General features: G+C 40.3%; 1 protein-coding gene across 3 annotated transcripts in view; it reads right to left on the bottom strand.

The window, feature by feature from the left end:
- FGF12 (fibroblast growth factor 12) overlaps nucleotides 1–20,079 on the bottom strand; it is a 551,642-nt gene that overhangs the window by 350,619 nt on the left and 180,944 nt on the right. The window lies entirely within an intron of this gene.

Here is a 20,079-nt window from a genome sequence, read left to right as displayed (position 1 = left end):
CTGCTTCTTGTGCTTCCTTGCAATGGGAGTGGGTTTTCTCGACACATCTGATGCCTCGCTCCCCTGCTGTCTTTGACCATTCCCTCAGAAAAGGCTGTCTCTCTGGAAAGTTCTTTCTGTTGCTGACTATCCCCTTAATGCATTTACTTCTCCTTACAGCACTTAGTACCAACTGAAATTATCTTACAAGCATAGAACTTGTTTACTTATTTATTGCTTTACTTCTGCACTACAAAGTCAGTTCTCAAAATAGACATCACTTTGCTCAATGCTGAATCCCTAACAATTGGAATGGTACGTGTGGTGGGGGGGGAAGTAGGCCATCAATAAATGAATGAAGAAATGAATGGTAGAACAAGTAACTCATGAGACTGCAGCGACGTGCCCCCTCTTGGCTCTGGCCCTGGTTCAAAGGTCCCCCTTCAAATAAAATGCTTTTTCTTAACATGTTGTATGCCAGGTGAGTGTCTATAAATCGTTGATGTAGCTCAGGTGCCATCTGCCTTCAGTGATTACTCTTTCTGATTGTGCATACACATACACGCACTCATGCATGCACACACACACTCGCACACGCACACACGGACACACACACATGTATTATTACCACCACCACTACCATTAAGGGAATTATCATCCATTGTTCTTGGCCTCTGGAGGAAGTTATTCTTTTCTTATTCCTTAAGATGTCTTTGAGGGGGGGAGGGGAGGCTATTGCTTCTAACACTGCCATATTATGAAGTCCTTGATCCAGGCATTGATCTCTCTTTCTATGCCCAAATTCTAACACGCAGTAGGAAACCCATAATGTATGTATCTGAAAACTTGTTAATATGCATGAGTTTTCACTGCCTCCTTTTGTGTCTCCCTTGTTGTTACTGCTGTTGCTGGTAGTTGCTGCTGTTCGTTAATATGGTTACTCTGCCTAAAAGGGTACAAGCACTCAATGGCATAAGCTAGTCTGGGTATTAGAGTTCATTTCCACACACAGTGTATTTGCCAGTTGTCAGTGAAAGAATTTAAAGTGAGCTTGAATCAACAAACCGCCTTCACTTTTATCATGTTCTCCCACTTTGTGCCGTAGAAGGAACGCGTTCTATTATTTGACAGAAGCGTGTTCTCTTCAGGCCGCTTCACAAGGAGATAGGAAGGTGGGATGCATGAACTTGTAGGCAACCAGGTCCTACTAAAAACCTCTGTGTGCCAAAGAAGCCACTCCATGCTACCAAGGCTAAGTCTCCCAACAATTCACATTGAAAAGAATGACCAGTATAATTACTTTATAAATGAAGGCCATGATTCTCACGAAGCTAAGAAGCTTACTAAGGCCTTACATTGAGGAAGTGAGAGAACCAGGTTTCAACCCAGGCTGTTAGTCTCCAGACATGACTACAACAGGGTAAAAAGCCTACACTCAAAGATTAGGCGCCGTACAGAAATGTGGGGCTTTGCACAGCCATTCAAACTGGCCAGACCTCAGTTTCTTCATCACCACCACACCTCCATTAAAAAAAGGGGTGCCTGTTCCCATAGTTGCTAGTATGCAAATATTATGACTCCGCAACACTCTCCAAGGAATACAATCTCTGGTCCTTCCTCGTTACAACCCAGCTGTTGTCTTTGCTGGCTAACACTTGTGCTGTGTATGCATCCACAGGAAATTGCCCTGGAAGTGTTGGTGATTGGCCACATGGAATAGCCTCATGAGGTAGGTAGAGCAATCAGGACGGAGCTAACATATTTCTAATGAATGCCTTAGAATGTTAACCTGTTTTGAGCAAGCTGGCTATTTTCAATGAAAAGGTATTTGATGATGAGACCCTGGTGGCTTAAACTCAGATCTGAAGTCACTGAACATTCTCAGCTACTGTATTTCTATATTTTCTTTTCCTTTCAAAACCCTGCAAGTTTTTGCTCCAGTCTCAAGTGTTGACTCTAGTTCTATCTCAACCAAGAAACGGCCCTTTCTGATTTAAAAGGTGGGATAACAGGTGAATTTATTTACAATTCCTGTGCAAGGGGAAGGGGGTGAAATATACACCAACAGCCAACGGGGATTGGATGAAGATCACTCTTACTTGCTCTTGTGCTAGAGTTGGCATTGACCTACTCATATCACTCTAGAAAAAAAGTCAAAACTCCATCTCTGGCATGGATTAAGTCTATAAATACATGGTCTGGAGGAACAGAAACCATCGCAGGAGTACTATGTAAGGGGCATGGGGACAGAAGGCAGGGAGACGTTGTGATGACTTTAATTCTATCAGTAGTGTTTGCGTTCTTTCATCAAAATAAAAAATAAAGACTGCACAAAGTTAGCAGTTTTTTCATTCTGGTTGTCAAGGCTTATGATATTATTCAGTGACCACATTTTAAGTCTCAAAAAAAATTTTTGTCACACATCCCTTCTGTTGTTTCCAGTGCCATCCACACCATCTCTTCCTGAGGTCATGGAACCCACAGGTGTTGCATCTTGGGAAACAGGACCATGATGATGACTCCACTAAGGCTCCTGAGCTTAAAGTTAACTAGAATAGACATTCTGGCTAGTGACAAAAACAAGTTAGTCAGTCTGCCGCTAACTGAGCAATGTGTAAACAATCACAAACGGCCAGAGTAATCGTCAAAGAAGAGAAGAAAAGAGTATTGGGGAAAAGTTACTCCTGTTCTGCATGGTCTCTCTTCTAGAATAACAACAATGCTGATTAAGACTGACTTGCTTTTGGTTTTTTGGTTTTTTGTTTGTTTGTTTTGTTGTTGTTGTTGTTTTAGATAAGAATCAGCTATACTAAATGTATTTTCTAATATATCAAAATTCAAATTCGCTTACCGTAGCACATAGTGGATCTCAGTATTGTTAACTGAAGATACAAATGAATACAGTGGTATACTAAAATGGCTCCCCTACCCCCAACATAATAACCTATGAGGGTAAGCTTCTTCTCTCTCAATACACTTCCTTTGGTGGGTTGTAAATTCCATGCCCTTGGGTAGAGATTAGAACATCTACCTTGTGATGACCAATGCTTTCTTTTGGAAGATCCTTCACCATACATGAGTCACTTCTTACTCTTTGTTTTTAGAGCTCCTGTTTCTACCTAACTTGTAGCCGATACCTCTGAGATGTTAGGAATCGGATGTATTGTGAGATCAATCAACTTTGTGAAAATGGAAATTTTTTCCACTAATGCAATTCAATTTGAAAAATCCTTATTTTTTGTTCTTAGAAGACTTGTATTGTTTGTCCTCAGGGCATGTGAGAAGATCATGCTAAGAAGATGATGATGCAAAGGGCTTCTCTGCAGTCTATTCAGAGAGAAAAAAAGGCAGGAGGCTCTGCGCTGTACTTCTAGTGTCCAGGATTTGAAATGGAACAGTGCAAATATTCAGGGATGTGCTGCAGCTGCTAAGGTCGAGTTTCCTACTCTTGTCATGGGAGTGAGTGTGCACAGGATGACCTAATGTTTTAGTCACAGGCATCTTCAACAAGAAAAGCAATGACCCTTGGGCAGTAGTAGGGATGGTTTCTCTCAGGAAATGGAATTTTGCTTAATTGCTGAAGGGGACAAATAATACTCATCACCCAGAGATGGGACACCATTAAAGAGAAGTGGCTGGAAAGCTTGCCTCTCTCTGGTAGGTAGGGCAAGCTTCCTGTGGTATCAAAGCTGCTGCCTGTACACTTCTGTCCTGGGCTTGCTGTACTCAAGCCTTTCTATGGAGTTTCAAAAAGTCCTCCAAAGATACATTCTGGCTTTTCTTGACATGGAAAAGGGGTCACAGTAAGGTTCCTGTGGCTCAGCTGTTCAGAGTGACAGAGCTGGAGGAGAACTCACACAGACTGAGGAAAGTCTGCTATGTAGGAAAGAAGCAGCCGCTCAGTATTGTGTGCCATGGACTATTAAGAATCAATCAACCATAAAGAACTACTAATGTTATCCTATGTTAATTCCTCAAACCCCTATTACGCAAAATCACTTAAAGTCGCTCAAAGTATCTGTTATGGATGAATTAGTCTCCAATGACATTTTTTTAATTTAATTTAATTTTATTTTATTTTATGTTGTTGTTGAGACTGGACCACAGTCGGTAGCCCATGGGGGCCTGGAATTTATTATGTAGCCCAGGATGGTTTTAAATTCATAGCAATTTTGCCTTAGTTTCTGAGTGCCAGAATTATAGGCATGAGCAATCATAGCTGGTCTTAATATTGTTTTATAGCTGTCTCTACTGATAGTCAGACTTGTGATCTTTATTTTTGTATTCATTATGGTGATAGTTTAATGGAGATAAACAGGAATTATGACAAAAAAAATTGACTAAATATAATCAGTAGTAAATACTTATGAGAACAAAGGCCAGTCTTAATATCGCAAAGTTCAACATACAGATCAAAATTGTAGACATATTCAAAGATTTAACAGTGTTGTAGTTCTTTACTTTTGTCAAGAGAAGAAATAATCCAGAATAAGCCATAAACTTACGGCACCCCACTGGCCTCTTATGACACTGAAAAAAGTAGATAGTAAGAAAATGAGTAGCAGGAAAATTTCTGTCCTGACCACATGACCAGAAGGACGCAGACTTAAGCTTTGTAGGCAAAACACGATGAATCCTGAGCTGACAGGAAGTAGAATGATTAGGGCCCTACTTCACATAGAGGCTCAGAAATGACAAGCAACTCCCCCAAGAGTCACACAGCCTGTGATAGCTGGACCAAAACCTCTTCTTGAAATACATAGGATTGTCTCCCACTGTCATCCAAATGTGTGTTTGGAGGACTATTTGGTGGCCTTAAAGCCACAGCAAGTTGTCCATCTTATTGGTTGAACTCAACACCTAAATTTCCAGGTGATCCATCTTATCTTTACTATTAGCCTTGAACCCTTATCCGTGACCATAGGAGTTTCTCCCATCCTCCTTCCATTTCTTCTTAATAAGTAAAATACACTAACAAGGGATCTCACACCCCCTCGGGTCCTGCTATTTACATTACTCACACAACACCGTCCTTCTTCTTCCCCTTCTTAAGCACGGGAGCATAGGGCTTCTTTGACTTCTCTGAATGCTTCTTGAAATTGTGGTCCACTTCGGTAGTTAAACACAGGCAAGAATCTATAACTAACAGTATACCTTGCTGTGGAGAAACTGGTCCCCTTAAAAACTACATCTGAAATTCTAATTATCTTTTAACAATCATTCCTTGGCCTTCTCCTCCGCTTGCCGCTGTCCTTTTGAGTTCTATGCAGTCTTCCGTGTCCTCTCTAGCCTTTCTCCATTCATGACCACGGTGTCTAAGGAGCTCAGGGTGTAGGAGGAGAACAAAGAGAACAGATACCTCAGGTGTTTTGTTTTGTTTTTTTAAAGCAAGCATCTTAGTTCCCTATATGTTCTAACAACAAAAAGTTTCAATGTGTCCTATTGTTATTTCAGCACTAGGAGGAATAACAAACATGGTGCCCTTTACAGTAAGCAGTGCCCCCATGGCCAAGAACTGACGCTAACGGACAGTGAATGGGGGAACACGAGGCCCAATTTCTAGGACCTAGAAGGAAAAGATAAGGTAGCCCAAGAGTTGTTCCGGGTCAGCGGAAGATGTAGCTATCTACAAATGACCTTCCTCCTCCTCCTCCAAGACCATATCTAGACAGTTGTTCATTCCCTGCTATTGAGTACTAGGGGCATCTTGTTACCAATAAGTGAGGTATCAACACTGCAAGTTTTACATTTAATGATTTTTCATATAAAGCCCAATAGTTTCTTCAATCCACAATTTGTGTGTGTTCCTTATAGGTGACAGAAACCATATGGAGCACCACATGTCACAGTGCCTCCCTAAAGAATATAGTAGATGGGCTGATAGAGAGATTATAGGTAGGTGATAAACAGATAAACAGATGGACAGATAGATAAAATACCAACACACACACACACACAGACACAGAGAGAGAGAGAGACAGAGAGACAGAGAGAGAGAGACAGAGAGACAGAGAGAGATTTGTTAAACTGACTATGCTACCAAAATGAACACTGGGCACCTATTCAAATCATCTTAAAGAGTACTTTAATAGGAAGCACATTGGTGATATAATGTCATATTTTTAAAACTTACAGAAAACAGCACCTACTCAACTCACTTAGCATGGAGAAGCTGAGCTGGTGTCTGACTAGAGCCTTCACCCATACTGACTGGTGTTGTTCATGGTACTGGAAAGTACTCCGCAGGCTACCGAAGGAAAAAGGTAAACACCAACCCAGCACAAACAGTTGGACCTGCAAGGATGACCTCCCTGCAGGATGTACTAGTACAATAGTGGCACAAAGCTTATGGGCGTAACCAACCACTACCTGATTAGATTTTAAGCCCATTCCATAAGATGGCACCCATCCCAAACACAGCTCATTGGCCAAGAACCTGAGATGACTTAGGCTATGGACCTAGTGTAAACCCAAATGCTACTGCCCTGTTAAAGGAACATAACAATAAAATGGCAACTAATGACATTCTGCTATACCCATAGGCCAGTGCCTTGCTCAGCCACCATCAGAGCAGCTTTCTTCCACAAAAGATGGGTACAAACAGAGACCCACAACTAGACAATATGCAGAGAGCGAGGGGGGTCTTGAAACACTCTGTTCCAAATGGGATGTCTCCACTGCATCCCTCCCCTTAGAGCTCAGGGAACTCTGAGAAAGAAGAGGTAGAGGAGTCTCCGAGTCAGTGGGGATGAAAGACACCAAGAAAACAAGGTCTTCTAAACACAGCAGGACCAACGTGTATATGAAATCACAGATACTGAGGCAGCACGCAGAATGTGTGCCCTAGGTGGAGTCTGTGCTGGGTGGAGTCCCAGTGTTGGGAGAAGTAGACACAAGTGCCATCCCTAACCCAGAAGTTATCTGCAATTGATAACCATTCATAAATGAAAACTTAGTTCTCGCCAACTGAGTCTCACTGGGTCTACAAACCAGTCTTAAGGGCAGGCCTTATGCCCAAGAATAAATAACCAACACAAAAAGAACTCAATAGCATCTTTGGAGGTTCTTTCTTTCATAATGTTAGTATGGCATTTGTTTATTTATTTACTTAACTTACTTATTATTTTAAATTTCAATATATATTTTCCTTACCGGTCCTTTGGGTATAAATTATGACTTCTTGCTTTATATTTTCACGGGATTCCAGTATGTACAAATGTATATACCTCTGCGTCTATATGTTTCTTGTGCTATTTTTTTTAATCCTTTTCTTTTGTCCTGTTTTAATTTGGTTTTATTTCATCTTTTTTTTTATTATTCTATTATTGTTCTTTGGAAGCCTGTTTGTTTTCTGAGAGGCTTAAAGTATGTTGATTCAGTTGGGAGGGGATGTGGCAAGGATGGGGAAATTTGAGGAAGGGAAACCATAATCAGAATATATATTAAGGGAAAAAAATCTATGTTCAATAAAAGAAAAACCGAAAAAAAGAGTCTAAAAATCACAGAATGGTATATGGTGTAACACTCTTTTATAAAAGGAATATTAAATGAGATAGGAATTATTTCGAGTGAGCTCATAGAAAAATTTTATACTTGTTTTGGCTGTCTGTAATTGTTTGAGATCATTAGAATTAGCCTGTGAGGTTTTAGAGTTTTAAGCAACTGTAACATTTATATGATTTTAAGGAAGAAGTCATGGCACTCAGGCCTTTAGACAATTATAAGAAAAACTCGCCTCTGTGGAGTAACTAGAATTTAAATCAAGACTAGATAACAATGTCCTCTCATTCTCAAGTACCAGACTACATACCAGCATAGCAGGACTTCACAGCTGCCACCATGAGCAAAACTTACAGTTCTTCTTTCTCAGCACACAAAAAAAGTGGGCTACAAGAACATCTTCACCAAAATAAATTAATAAAATTATCTAGGAAATAATAAATATATAGTTATAAACTGAGTGAGTGTCACAGAGCAGTTCTAGAACAGAGGGCTGCTTCATTTTAAAAAATTCAAATGACAAAAATATCTATCTTTTTCCACCCATATAGTCAAAAGGATAAGAAACTGAGGTCAAGAAATATTTTAAAATAGGATTTAACTCACACCTTACCCCGAAATACAAAGGATATTTTTTCACCTAATAATGTTTTAAAGATACATATATTGCATCATAGAGAAGACATGACTAGTAGAAACGCTGTAAGGAAAACACCATGTGACTGGAAGACGCGCCAACCCCCAAGACTAATGTTGTATTGGAATGTAGAAGCTAACATCCACCCCCCCCCAAAGTCTCCATTTCCATCTTGGTTTGCAAAACAAGGGCGTCTGCCTTTTCTGGATACGAGGAGGAGAAACGATGTCCTTCTATCCACTTCATCCTTTTGCAAGGCAGAAAAAAATATCTGAAAGGCCTGGAAAGGAAGGGAGCCGGGTGGCAAGTGTGACTGAGCCTGCTGTGGATTCCCTGTCCGTGCGGATTCCCTCTCATCCTGCTCACAGGCTGCACACTTTCTGGGCAGCTCAATGGACACCTACACATGCCTTCGCAGCCATATGCTGAGTTCAAAATCTTTCTTACCCACTACTGAGACTCAACAGACATGAGGCTGGATCTACTCTGTAGGCACAGTATGACATATCAAGTTTACTTAGGAAAAAAGTTCTTATATTTGTGCTTAATGATTCTTCAGTCTCCAACGGCGGTGATCCAACACGGGGTGAACACTCACAACAGCATCTTTTTGACAACTTTGTCTACCTCCTTAGTTGTTTTGAACTCAGGATTAATCAGAGGGGAGGAAGAAAAGTCATAACTCATATTCTTACCTCAGCCCATAGCACACAAATCATTTATATGTAAAAATAATTACTGCAACAAAATCTAAAGGCATAGAAAGTGAATATTGGATGGATACTCAATAACAATTGTTATAATAATTACAGACATAGGTGATGTCATTCTATTCAGTAATTTAAACTTCTGTGTGGGGCAATCTTATGAAAAGCACACATCCATTAACACTTCTAATATATACACATATTTCTAGTATATACATACTTTTAAAAATTACAAATGATACACAGCTTTTCATCTAGTTACCCTCTGATTTGTATGCAAACAAAGCCCTATGCATGTGTTTAGGAAAAGCCAGAAATACTAAAAAGTAAAATCAAAAGAGGATGACAAAGTCTCCTTGGCCAGTGACTTCCAGGGGCCATTATGGACAGCTTTCTCTAATCACTTCCTAGAAAACAATTTCAAATAATTCAGTACACATTATTAATTGCCATATTGGGAGTAGCTTTTGACCTTCATAAGAAAAAAACATGAATGCCAGAACTCTTCTGCATTCATTTTTGTAAAGAGTCACACACAGAGAATGGAAGAGATTGTATGATTTTTTTTTTGAGAGTACAGCCCATGAATTGTTTACATTGTCAGTGCTTTCTACTATGAGCAAAAACCATATACTATGAAAACTATACCACTAGGTTTTTATTTTAAAGGGAATGCATGATAAAGTACAGAACATTTCTCTGTGCTGTTCCTTCACTCTCCAAAGGTAACTGTCATTAGTAGTATTGAACGAATCCCACCCACAAGCACAGGCGTGCGTGCACGCACATACACACATGCATTATAGAGGTAAAGTTGCTCTTAAAAGTTTAAATTTTGTGAGAAAGTATGCTTTTTTCATGTCTGTAATCCCAGTAGTTGGTAGGCTGAGGCAGAAAACTGCCATGGACCAAGGCTAGCCTGTGGAGAGCCATACCAAGTTCTGCCATGTCAAAAATCCTGTGCTTAGGCTGCATGCTGTGACCTTCGAGTTGCTGACCTTTGCCTCAGGAGCTCTTGTGTTCTAGGCTATCCTTGGACTATTTACCTTTGAAAGAAGTAGGGAAGTCCCAACTTGAAACAATCCAGAGGATCAAGGAAGTTCTTACAGGGAACTACTCAGAGAACTAGAAAGTTCCACAGGGAGTGATTTACGCTATTGTATCGTTGCCAGGAGGCTAGGGTGAGTGAGATTAGAATAGATCCTATTGACCTTGATCTATATAAGTTTCTACTAGTCGGCATTAAAGTAAATCTTGATCAGAATTTCCTGACTTAATTGTTATTTCTTGTGACTCTGTATCCTACTTTCAACCCCCACTCCTTCTTTCCGGTGAACCCTGATTCGATTTTTCCAGTGGGCCAGGACCCGACACTAGCCAAAATTCACTGACTAGTGAGTCCTGGCTATCCTGGGCTACAGAGTAAGGTCCTGCCTCAATTAATTTTTTCAAGGTGAAACAAAGAAAGGTACATAGATTTTTTTTTTTAATTCTACCTGGAAAAGACCTAATGCCCTAGTTTATATCAAGTACCTACAAGAGCTGTGCTACCCTGCCAATCTCGCGACGAGATTCACAAATGAAACAGCCATGGAAAGTGGTTACTGTTACTCAGTTTCTAAACTATAGGAGATTCAGAAAATGCAACACCAACGTTTTGTTCTACTTCTCGTCACTTCTGTGGTTTCCACACTGCTTATAAGTGGAAGACTGTTAACAGCTTAGCACAGACATTCACTGGCCCAAATCCCTGATCATAATTAATCTTCCGACCTCAGCCTTTGTACAACACACCCTTTGTCTTTAGTCAATGTGCTGTGTGCAGCGCGCTAGGTAAAGAGAGAGCCACTAAGGCTTTGGGGGTGTTTTCTTGTCTGTGGCTGTGCTCCTCACAGCCTCGGTCCTAGGGTCAAGGTGAGTCACCGAGCTAATATGGAGAGTCCGCTCTTAGGCTTCTCCAAGTTAAGCAAATAATTAGCGCTTTAGAAAAGGATGCAGCCAGCACCAACCCTTCTCCCCTTAAAAAGGAGACTCATTTTTGTGCCGCTAAGTTTTATTTAAAGACTAGGCGATCACATCCCAGCTGGCTTCATTGAGGCAACAACGTGGGTAATCAGTGACACCAACTGCAATGCTACCGTTTCTATAAACAGTAATGAGTGGAGGGGGTAGGATGGTACTAGAAGCTTCTGTATAAACAAGAAAAATCGTTTCAGCAAGGGAGATTATCTCGGCAGATTGAAATGTCCAGTTTTTCGATGGTGCTGGAAGAGATGCTCTGGTACGACATTTGCAACACTATGCCATGAAAATAACATGGCACAAATACAGCAACTGTATGCGCCGAGCTGAGCCAAGCAAAAGAGCGAAACGCTGTGTGAACATATGACAGAAAGCACGTCTATCCCTGTCCCCCAGATGGTTCTTATAACTTTGGTACCACAGATTAGAATCCATGCCTCTGTAAGAAGCTAATGTAGTTTATCTGGCTGTGAATAAATGGACATGTTTGATGTATGGGCAGAGGAGAGAAATAATATAGATAATTAGGAAGAATATCTGACCACGGACAATGCTAAGTAGACTTGAACTGAGGTTTAGGTCAATTGCTTTTTTTTAAAACTAGTACTCCTTAAAGTATTTCTATTCAAAAACATTACTCCCAAGGAGGAGTATTGAAATGTTACCCATCTCCCCACGAATTATAGCTGTCATCTCACATTGCCCAGAACTTCCTTTTGAACTCCTAAGTGCTTTACAAACTCGGGGAGATTAATCTGACTACTGAGCCAAATGGATCATTCCTTGCTTGATGTGGTCCTTATCATTAAGTCTGATAAAGCTTGCTTAAAGTCAAACAAAGGCTGCCAAGTCCTTCTCTTGGGCAGCGGTCTTGTCCGTCCTTGTATCTTGCCCGATGTTTTCCTGTACCTCTCTTCCTGCTGGGTCTCTATGAACTTCTCATAAACCGTGTTCCCAAGATTGTTTGCTGAATTGAAATATCAAAACAAGTATCTGTGGAGGTGTGGAGGCAGAACATATTTAACTTTCTATTCTTGAAAAGAGAATGGCATGAAAAAAAAAGGGATGTGTGTGGATTGGAGAGAGATAATTGGTTTTCTAGGCTTCAGAAAAGGTCGGGCTTGCTTCTTTTTTTTTTTTTTTCTTTTCTTTTCTGTTGTTCTTCCAAAAGAGCCAGGCAGCCACAATGCAGATCCACCACCTAGATGTGAATGACACTGAGACTGATTCCTTCCTGCTTTTCTTCCCACTATACTTTGAGTGTACAAAATGACAGGGCAAGCAAGGTGTTTATTTGCACTCTCCTTTGCCTGCAAAACTGCAATAGTGACATGTGCTATAACACTGTCACTGCTTTAAGCAACACAGTGCATTCTTGCTTCTCCAGATAGGATTAGGGGGCATCAAAATTTTACATTTCCAAGTAAATTTTTTAAAAAAGCAACCTAATCCCTACAATGAAGTCCTAAGTATAAAAAGACAATTAAAGTGCTTGGGGAGCATATGCCATTGGAGAATTAGTACGGTGATAAAAAGGAACAATGTATTGGCTGTGCTAAGAGCACCTGCTAACTTCCTGGAAGATAACAATGCTTAATACCGTGGCATGATATGCTAATTTTTAAATGCCATGAATGGAAGTCAACACATATGTTCATCAAGTACTACAAATATCAGAAGGTACCCAAAATGTATGCATTTGTGATACGCAGACAGAACACCATTAAATGACTTTGTTTCTTCCCAAATGCTTTCCAACATAATAACCTATGAGAGTGAGCATTTTCTTCTTTTTTTAAAATATATTTTATTAATTTATTCATATTACATCTCAATTGTTATCCCATCCCTTGTATTCTCCAATTCCTCCCTCCCTCTAATTTTCCCCTTACTCCCCTCCCCTATGACTATGACTGAGGGGGACCTCCTCCCCCTGTATATGCTCATAGGGTATCGAGATTCTTCTTGGTAGCCTGCTGTCCTTCCTTTGAGTGCCACCAAGCCTCCCCATGCAGGGGATGTGGTCAAATATGAGGCACCCAAGTTCGTGTGAAAATCAGTCCCCACTCTCCACTCAACTATGGAGAATGTCATGTCTATTGGCTACATCTGGGTAGGGGTTCAATGTTTACTGCATGTATAGTCCTTGGCTAGTGCCATAGTTTGAGCAGGACCCCTGGGCCCAAATCTGCCCATCATAATGTTCTTCTTGTAGGTTTCTAGGACCCTCTGGATCCTTCTATTTCCCCATTCTCCCATGCTTCTCTCACCTAGAGTCCCAATAAGATGTCCTCCCCTCTGTCCCACTTTCCTAGTAAGTGAAGACTTTCATGGGACATATCCCTTGGGCTAGTGTCCAGATATAAGTGAGTATATACCATTGACTCTTACTGCTTCTAGGTTAACTCACTCATTATGATCATTTCTAGTTCAATCCATTTGTCCACAAATTTCAGGAATTCCTTGTTTTTAATACCTGAGCAGTCTTCTAACGTGATAAACACATTTTGGTGGGCTGTAAGTTTCACGCCCTGGGCTAGAGATTAGAACATCTACTACAGAAGGTATCAGAAAGAAACTGGGCTGTTTTGACTGGAAAGAACCCTAACTATAACTCCCTAACATTACACTAAATGTTATTCATCCCATCCATCAGAACACGGCATATCAGAAACTACCCTTTAAAGGAAATTTCTAAGAAAATGGCTTCGACTTCTCGTTTCTATTAAATGTTCATCATAGGTCATGTAGTAGGCTCTATTAAGTACAGACACTCAGGAACACAGGCCAGTGGTGTAATCAACACCCTGAACACACCAACAATCACCACCAGCAGCAAAAAGCTTGATACGAATTTGTGCTCTGGGCTATTAGAGCTTCCATATGCTCGTATTTCATTGGCCGATATTAATCAAATAGCCGCACTAACTTCCTGGGAACGGAAGTGGTTTAAATAAGAAATATCTCCACTGGCTCTGGTATTTGAATATTTGGTTCCCAGGGAGTGGTGCTGTTTAGGAGATGTGGCCGTGAAGATGTCACTGGGGAAGGCCTTTGAGAGTTTAAAGCCTCCTGCTTGCATCTGAAGCTGTGAGATCGCCACCTCCTACCGGTGCTACCACACCTGCCATGGGCCCCCACACCTCCCTGCCGTGATGGACTCTCATCCTTTAAGAGCAGTGGTTCTAAACCTTCCTAATGCTGTGACCCTTTACTGCAGTTAGTTCTTCATGCTGTGGTGACCCCACCCCAAAACACTTCATTGCTACTTCATAACTGTAATTTTGCTACTGTTACGAATCATAGTGCAAATACACAATATGAAGGATAACTGATATGTGGCCCCTGTGAAAGGGTCGTTTGACCGCCCCCCCAAAGAGATTGAGACCCACAGGTTGAGAACCACAGCTCTAGACTCATGCGCTGAAAGAAAGTCTTCTGTATACTGCTTTCCGTAATGGTGTTCTCTCATGACAACAGTAACTAGTATAATCTGACAACGCTCCCAGAAGGGGAACCCAAGAGCTGGGTGAAAGTCAACACTACAGCAAGTCAATAAACAATCCTGTATTTTTACAAGAAAATCAGAAGCCGTTAGGGTTATCGTAACAACAACAACAACAAAAAATATGTAAATGTCACACAAGCATATGAAAAGATGTCCAAAAGTCATGCTCTTATGTAATATCAGATTAAAACAAGGGAATACAACTGTACATCTACAACATTGCCTGAAATCCAACAAACTCACAACAACAGGGGAGGATAAGGAACAGAAGAGTATTCATACACTGCTGGTCAGAACGCAAGATGCCATAGCTACTGTTGAAGACACTTTGACATGTCCTTACAAAACCACATTTCTTTTATTACACACAATCCAACAGTTATGCCCAATTGGTATTTGCCCAAACAAGTTGAAATTTTATAGTCACGCAAAAGCACATACCAGTGATGTTTATAGCAACTCCATTCGCTATTTCTCAAACTTTACCAAAATGTCCCTCGGCTGGATGAACAAATAAACAAATTGTCCATGCAGACAATGGAATATCCCTTAGAGCTGGGGAGATGTGAGCTGGCAAGGCATGAAATGGAAGAAACTTAAATGTTTGTTACATGAAAGATGCCGTTTTAGAAAGACTACATATACGTTACCGCAACAATATTGTAGTTGAATAAATGTACAACTATGAAGACAGTTTTAAAAAAAAAAACAACCATTAGCTTTTAGCAGTCAGGTGAGATGAATAGGTAGATAACAGATTTGGGGAGCACTGAAAACACTCTAAGATCCTAGAATGGTAGGTATATGTCATTCCCAAACCTATGGAATGTATAAAACCAACAGAAACGACACAGCATCAGTAGGAATTCATGCCTTGCCACAGATGTGCTACTCTGATGAGAGACCCTGGCAGCACAAGAGACCAGACGCCTCTGTACACTCATTTCAACTTTATGATGGATCTACAACTACTCTAGAACTTCACATACGACTCCCAGAGATGCTTGCATTAGTGGTACATAGTAGATAGCAGGTTGTCTAAAACATGTTAACCAATAATAAGCAACATCTTCTTGGCTTTTCTGACATCATCTTTGAAAATCGAATGTGAAATTAAACCCTTGGAAAGTGGAAGCCATAAGAAACTATAAACAACTGAAGGTAGATTTTTGTCATTCTTTTTTAAAATTTGGTATTATCTTATGCGTGTGTGTGTGTGTGTGTGTGTGTGTGTGTGTGTGTGTGTGTGTTTTGCTAAACAGAGAATCCACGACATGGAAGGCAAGCACTCTACCACTGAGCTAGACTGTCAGCCCACGAGATTTATTGATAGTTTTCAAAAGATTGAATTGAATTCAAAATATCTTCCTGTTGTCATTGTGATTGACATCTGTCACTTTTACCTTTGAAGAAAAAGCAAAGGGGTTAAAGGGTAATGTGGGCATGGCAGGCTGTAGTCTCTAATAGCTCTCTAATGTCGAAGCTGGAAAGAAGGCTCGATGCGCAAAAGCACTTGCTGTGTGAGCATACGAATCTAAGAATCTCCAGAACCCACATAAATGCTGGATACAGCGTGAATATCTATAATCTTAATGCTCTATGGAGAGATGGACACTGAGCCAGGAGAGTCCCTGGAAGTTCGTGAGCCAACTAGCCTGCTATACACAATGGAAGAACAATAAAAAGACCACATCTAAAACAAAGTGGGAGGAGAGCCAGGCTGGACATGAGGTTATCTTTCTGACCTTCAAATGCATGCTCTGGCACAGGGATACCAGTATTCACACATACACACACACACACACACACACACACACACACACACACACACAAGAACATGCTTACAGACACATGAACGTATATTATAAACAATCACACACCAGACAATTATTTAATATTTTGAATAAAGCTATCTTTCCAGGAAATAAGCTTATAAACAATAAGCATATTTCTCGTCCTCTTTTATTTAGACAAAAGAGGGGCATTGTTGGGGCTTTGTCTGGTGCTGTGCATTTAACTGTTAATTACTGACCATCCCCCAAGATCTGGTTACGCCCCAGACGAGCACATTCTCACGTACTACACTAAGTGATGCTGTGTAACTTCGTTCCCCCCAATTATTCTTGATTGGCTAATAAAACTACTGATATATGGGCTGGGGAGAAGAGAGGTAGACAAGACTGAGGCTCCCAGGCTCTGGGTCCAGGAGAGACTGTGAGGCAGAGAGAGAAAGAAAGAGAGAGAGACAAAGACAGAGACAAAGAGACAGAGAGACAGAGAAAGAGAGAGACAGAGTCACAGAGTCACAGAGAGACAGAGACAGAGAGACAGAGACAGACAGAGACAGAGACAGAGAGAGGAAGGAAGGGAGAAAAAAGTCGCCATGGGGCAGGATGGATGATGAGCACGTTGCCATGAGGACAGAGTGATGGGAAAGAAGCAACCCAGGTGGGCCAACTTATTGGCAAGTAACTTAGGATGTGTAGCTGAGAGATAATAACAAAATAGCTTAGAGGGTTGATATCTGCCTAGCCCCAGTGTTTTAGGCTTATAAAACAAACCACAGTCTTTCTGTGTCAATTCTTTTGGGAGCCAGCCAGGTTAAGGGAAAACTGCTGCTTTATTAATAAAATGCTAAACCATACAGTAAGCAAATAGCTTTTTCTTGAATCATTTCATTCTCCTGTATAAAAATCAGAGCCCAGATACCCAAACTTGATGCACAGTGTCTGAGACAACTTCTGTGCCAGTGGGAAGTTTTCATTTGGATGTCTGTACTAAACCTGGAAACAGTTGCATTGGGAGTTCTTTATCATGCTTGATCAATGAGTTATTTTTGCCCATAGTATTTGAATTCCTTGTCAAGGAAACAAGATATGATTTCTAAGCTCCAACTCTAAACATCTGATAACTCGTCAGGGTGCCAGTCTGGAAAGCCCCTCCCTTACTCCATATTACAGATGCACACAACCATCAACTGTGTGAGAATTTTCTAGAATAACTCGGTGACAGCTAAAATTAACAAGCACGTACCTTACTCCTCCTATGGGGACCAACACTCACAGCATTTGCTCTATCAGGAGCCTGGGTGTTAAAGACAGCATTTGCTCCTCTAGCAAATCAGAATGGTCCTTGCTGCATTGAGAAGCCTGTAGCCCTAAGCTCATTGGTGGGACACCATGGCTTTTGCATAGGCTTCTGCAGAGAAATTGGAGCCTCCCTGAAAGCCATTGTTTTGATGGCTCTTCAGTGCCTACTTCTTCATAAAAGTTCCACTCTTTGACTCTTTGTTCCCCTCTCTCTCTCTCTCTCTCTCTCTCTCTCTCTCTCTCTCTCTCTCTCTCCTCTCTCTCCTAAAAGCCTTTCACTTCGTCAGTTTAATGGAAATTTCACATTCTCTGAACAGTGCTGTTTAGAATTTTAAACGTCTATTCTGCCTTTTAATAGATTGGCTCCATATGCTTTTTTTTAAAAATCACTTCATTTTAATAAATGAGAAAAAGAACAAGAACCAAGTATCAAAAGACACTGAGGATCTGGCCTTGAGCAACTGACTGTGCCACGTGTTAAAATTGCCCTTCCACGAGTTTCTGGCATCTCCCTCTTTCTGAAGTACAAAGGACTTATACAGTGGTACAATCACTAAACTAGACATGATATTAATGTTTAATAATAAAGAGGAAAAGCAAGAGCACTGATAACGTTTAAGTGGCACTGAAAAGCTCAAACCCTATGGTTAATTTGAATCTTAGGCCCAATTTAGTTGACAAAGATATAAACAAAAAGTGAAACACTTCAAAGCTTGAACATGTTAATAGAATCGCTCCGTCTATCGCAGTAACTTGCACTCCATGCCACTCGGGTCTGTATTCAGTTCAACTGCAATGAGGAAACAGCTGGAGTGGAACTTTAAGTACATATTGACACTGTTTTAAAAACATTACTGAATTCCTTTCAGGTAATATTTTTAAAATTTACAGTGTTTTCCCAGTCTTGGTTTTTTGTTTTGTTTGGTTTGGTTGGTTTTTTTTTTTTAAATATAAATTCACTTCATTAAAAAAAAAGTCTGTTTCTTTACAGCAATTTGCATGAGAACATTGGGCATACCAATATTACTTGCAGAATTGCTGTGAGGTTATGCTAATGGCAGAAGCCACAGTAATGATACCAATTTAAAAGAGAACACACTGGCAATATCTAAACATTCCAAGCATGTTGCATGAGGTTAAACAGTCTTTAGAAAGGTACCTGGTATACAACAGTTCCTTTCCATCCTTAGCTGTTATTAAATCACTTCATTCCAACTATGATGTGTGCGATATGATCATGGGACTTAAAATTTGTACACAAATTATAAAGCCAGGTTATATTAGGTACAACACAATGATAAGCTACAAAGAGTCATAGTTTTTTTAATTGTAATTCTAGGAACACTCTCTCTGCAAACAACTACATATTATCTGCGTTTGTAACAGACTGTGGAAGAGGTCTCATCTTCCCCCATTTGGTCCTATGACCTTTAAAAAAAAAATTTCTCCAGAGCGCTAGTCCTCAAAATAAAATATTTACCCCACTAAGTAAAACAACATGCATAAATAAGACATCACAGTTCTCACAGAATCACACATTAAAAGCAGGTGAGGTCATTTCCACTTTTTTTCCCCCCTCCAGATGAAAGACAAGAGTTTTTAAAATATAGTGACTTATGGAAACTGGCTCGTGACCGGATCTCCTGACTTATAAGTGCCATGCTTGCAGCAGCCCACGCTCCCCAGTCACACAGATCACCCTTTCTATTTGCAGCTGTTACTATTTGGGAAACTAGCTCTCTGCCTGTTAACTGGAAGGTTTTTTTTTTTAAACCTCGTTTTATCTGAGGAAATGCCTTGTTTAACTCTATACCACACATACCTTAAAACCTCACACCTACAAGGCCACAGTCTGGTCCCATTCTATTTCATGCATCTTTAGGAGTTCCCCCGGGTCACACGCCATGCAGAAGAGGAGCTGCACTGTAAAGCTGTTTAGTTGAAAATGTAGATACATCTTTCAGCACTCGCACAAACACAGCAACAAAACTAAAACACATTTAGCTAGTCTTCTAAATCACAGAGAAGTAAGACATGAGAGCACATGGCCAATTTCACTACAGGGCATGTTCACAAATTTCACATGGTTAAATTTTCTAGTTTCTTTCAAACTAGTTTCTCGCTTTATCTTTTGCCTAGCGAGCAATTACAAAGCCCAAGTTTGAAAAAGTATGAATGAAAGAATGTATATATATATTTTTTTCCAAATATAATTTTCTTAGCTCTAGAACAAAGTGAAAATAGGTGTCATTACCAAATGAATCAGATCACCAAAAATATCACAAAGTTTCAAACACAAAAGCTATTATAATGTTGTTGAATTTGTTAGTTATTTGGGGCTTATAGATCAAAAATGTATTCTTTACAGAGACACTCATTTAGACATGATATGGTGCCTTTCCTGTCTCCTCACACCCCCACCTCCGCTTTTGAGAAGGAAACCAAAGAGCACAGAAACTGAATTAGTGCTCGCAAGATTAATAGATTTAAAGGGAACTTTCATCTTTTAAAAGAATCAGACGATGGAAGTGAACCCCATGTAGCACCGCACCGTCTTGCCAGGCTTCTGCAGAACAGAATGGCTTATTTGGCTTTAGTTTGGTGATTTAAAAAAAAAAAAGCCATTAGTGCCTTAAT

The sequence above is a fragment of the Acomys minous genome (genome assembly GCF_964271855.1).
Source record: "Acomys minous genome assembly, chromosome: 11".
Lineage (NCBI taxonomy): Eukaryota > Metazoa > Chordata > Mammalia > Rodentia > Muridae > Acomys > Acomys minous.
This window is presented reverse-complemented; position numbering and strand designations above follow the sequence as displayed.